The sequence below is a fragment of the Cupressus sempervirens genome, chromosome 8 (genome assembly GCF_028749045.1).
Source record: "Cupressus sempervirens isolate cs-2001-9-10 chromosome 8, ASM2874904v1, whole genome shotgun sequence".
In the NCBI taxonomy this organism is placed as follows: domain Eukaryota; kingdom Viridiplantae; phylum Streptophyta; class Pinopsida; order Cupressales; family Cupressaceae; genus Cupressus; species Cupressus sempervirens.
Window position 1 is genome coordinate 544601567 of NC_143125.1, and position 3013 is coordinate 544604579.

The following is a 3013-nucleotide window of genomic DNA, read 5'->3' on the forward strand; positions in this document are numbered from 1 at the left end:
CTGGTGATACAAGTAAGTTTGAGAATCTACAACATTATAATGGAAGTAGTGTTAAGTTTGGAAATGATGCACCATGTTATGTGAAAGGTAAAGGATCAATTATATTGAATAATAAGATCAGATGTGATAATGCATATTGGGTTGATGGTTTGAAATATAACTTTTTGAGTGTGGCACAATTGATCAGTTTAGACTATCGAGTAGAATTTCAAAATAAGAAGGCAAAGATTTATGATGCAACTGTTGAACTAATTGGAAGTGGAGAGCAAACAAGAGGTAACTTGTTCTATCTAGACCTATCTAATGATACTCTTCTATTTGTACAATTTGAAGATATTTGGTTATGGCATAAGAGGCTATGTCATGTGATAATTTGGTAAGCATTAGTAAGATGAAAAGAGTTAGAGATTGCCAAGATTAAGAAAACCTAATAAGGTGATGTGCAAACAATGTCAAATGGGTAAAATGACAAAGTCTAGTTTCAAGAGCAAGAATTGTTCTTCTGATGATATTTTTGAGTTGGTTCATACTAATTTATGTGGTCCTATTGGAGGAAAAGTTATTATGCTGACAAATATTTCATTCTATTTGTTGATGACTTTTCTAGAATGATGATTGTGATGTTTCTTAAAGAAAAATCTAATGCATTTTAATTGTTTAAGTGGTATTCAGCTAGAGTTGAAAAGGAAACAAGAAAGAGTTTGAAGTGCTTGAGATTAGATAGAGGAGTTGAATTCATATCAGATGAGTTCAACATATTCTACAATGACAAAGGAATCAAGAAATAGATGAGTGCACCTAGGACTCCACCAAATAATGGTGTAGATGAGACAAGGAATAGATCAATCATGAACTATGCAAGAACACTGATGATGGAGAAAAATGTTTCATAGAAGTAGTGGAGAGAACTTGTAAGTAATGCAATATACTCATTGAACCAAGTACAAGTCAAGAAAGGTAAAAAAAAAACACTTTTTGAACTTTGGCATGGATATGCACCTAATGCAACTTATTTCAAAGTTTTTGGAAGCAAGTGTTACATATTGAAAGATACAAAAAAAGGAAAACTTGATGCAAAGAAGGATGAAGGCATATAAGATATTCCATTAAAAGCAAGGCTTATAAGTATTTGAATTCTAACACTAAGAGAATTGTAGAAAGTGCAAATGTTAGAATTGATCAATTTGTAAAAAAGAATGAAGAAGAATTTAAGAAAGAACCTGAAGATTACAATAATTTTGTCTATGTTTATGAAGTTGAACCTAGCACCTTACCTGAAATACAGATAGTGGCTTCCTAGCATCAATAGTTAGGAACTACCAAGGTTTAGTAGAAAAGTTATGTCGAGCATTAGTAGACTATCGAGCATCAGGCTATAGGAGCCAAATCACAAACAAATACTACTAACCATCAGATAGAGAAAGTCGAGTTATAGCCAAAAATACTCGAAGAAGTAGAACAAGCAGTATCATGGGAATGACAACAAGAAGAGAGAAGATTTGAACATGTATTGGAAAAATATGTGAGAAGATATCATGTACCAAATCAAATCATTGGAGAAACATATTCATGAGTCATGAAAAGAAGAAGACTAACCAATGATACATGCTTATTATGTGAATTTGAGCCCAAAATTGTCAAAGATTCTTTGGAGGATAAAGATTGGATCATGGAAATAAATGAAGAGATTGAGAAAATAGATTAAAAAAAGACATGAAATTAGTACCAAGACTAAAGGAAAAGAATATGATTGAAACTAAGTGGGTTTTCAAAAACAAGCTAAATGAGTAAGGTGAAGTCACAAGGAATAAGGCAATCTAGTTTGTGAGGGATATGCATAAGAAGGAGTTGACTATGGTGAGATTTTTGCCATAATTGCAAAGCTGAAAGGATTAAGAACTTTTCTTGCATATGCTTCTTACAAAGGATTCAAAGTATGCCAAATGGATGTCAAATTTTCATTTTTGAATGGAATCTTAGAGGAAGAAGTCTACATTGAACAACCTGAAGTATTTGTTGATCCAAACAAGAAGAATATGGTATGTAAGTTACACAAAGCTTTATATGGTTTGAATCAAGCCCCTAGAGCATGGTATGAAAGGTTACACAATTGTTTGTTGAAAATTGGTTTTGCAAGAACTAATAACAATAGCAATTTGTATCCGAAAAGTGAACCTAAAATTAAGATATCACTAGCTGAAATTTTTGTTGATGATATCATATTTGGAGGAAAAGATTCAATGTGTAAGTCATTTTATAATTAAATAAATAAGGAATTTGAGATGTCAATGTTTGGAGAGATAAATTCTTTTTTGGTTTAAAAAATTATTAGATGAATAAAGGTATTTACATTGCACGATCCAAGTATCTCAAGGAGATATTGAAGACCTTTGGAATGGAAGACTCAAGACCAGTTGGAACACCTATGGTTACTTGTCATAAACTTTCAAAGAATGATGATTCAGCTAAGGTGAATCAAACACTATAAATGTCAATGATTGGAAAAATGCAATATGTTGTACATAACAAACCTGATATTGCATCAACAATTGGCATTGTTGCTATATTTTCTACTAGTCCTAGAGAAAGTTACATGATGCCAGTAAAAAGGATACTGAGATATTTGAAAGGAATAGAGGACTATGGATTATGGTACAAGAAGAATGATAAGTTTGAGTTCAAGTTTTATACAGATGTGAACTAGGATGACAACATTGATGATAGAAAGAGTACAAGTGGAGGCACTTTCTTTTTAGGAAAGAGATTGATTTTATGGACTAGTAAGAAACAAAATTGAATTTCTCAATCTATAATAGAGTTTGAGTATGTTAATGTAGTAGTAAATTGTCCTAATATTGTGTGGCTCAAGCAATTGTTGAAAGGTATGAAGGAAGAAACTATTGAACCTGTTGTTATTTTCCTATGATAATGCTATTGATTCCCAAATTGGGTTTCCATGTTAAATCTTGGTGTCTCATTTGTTCATGTTATTTTCTTATTTATTTATCTTTCT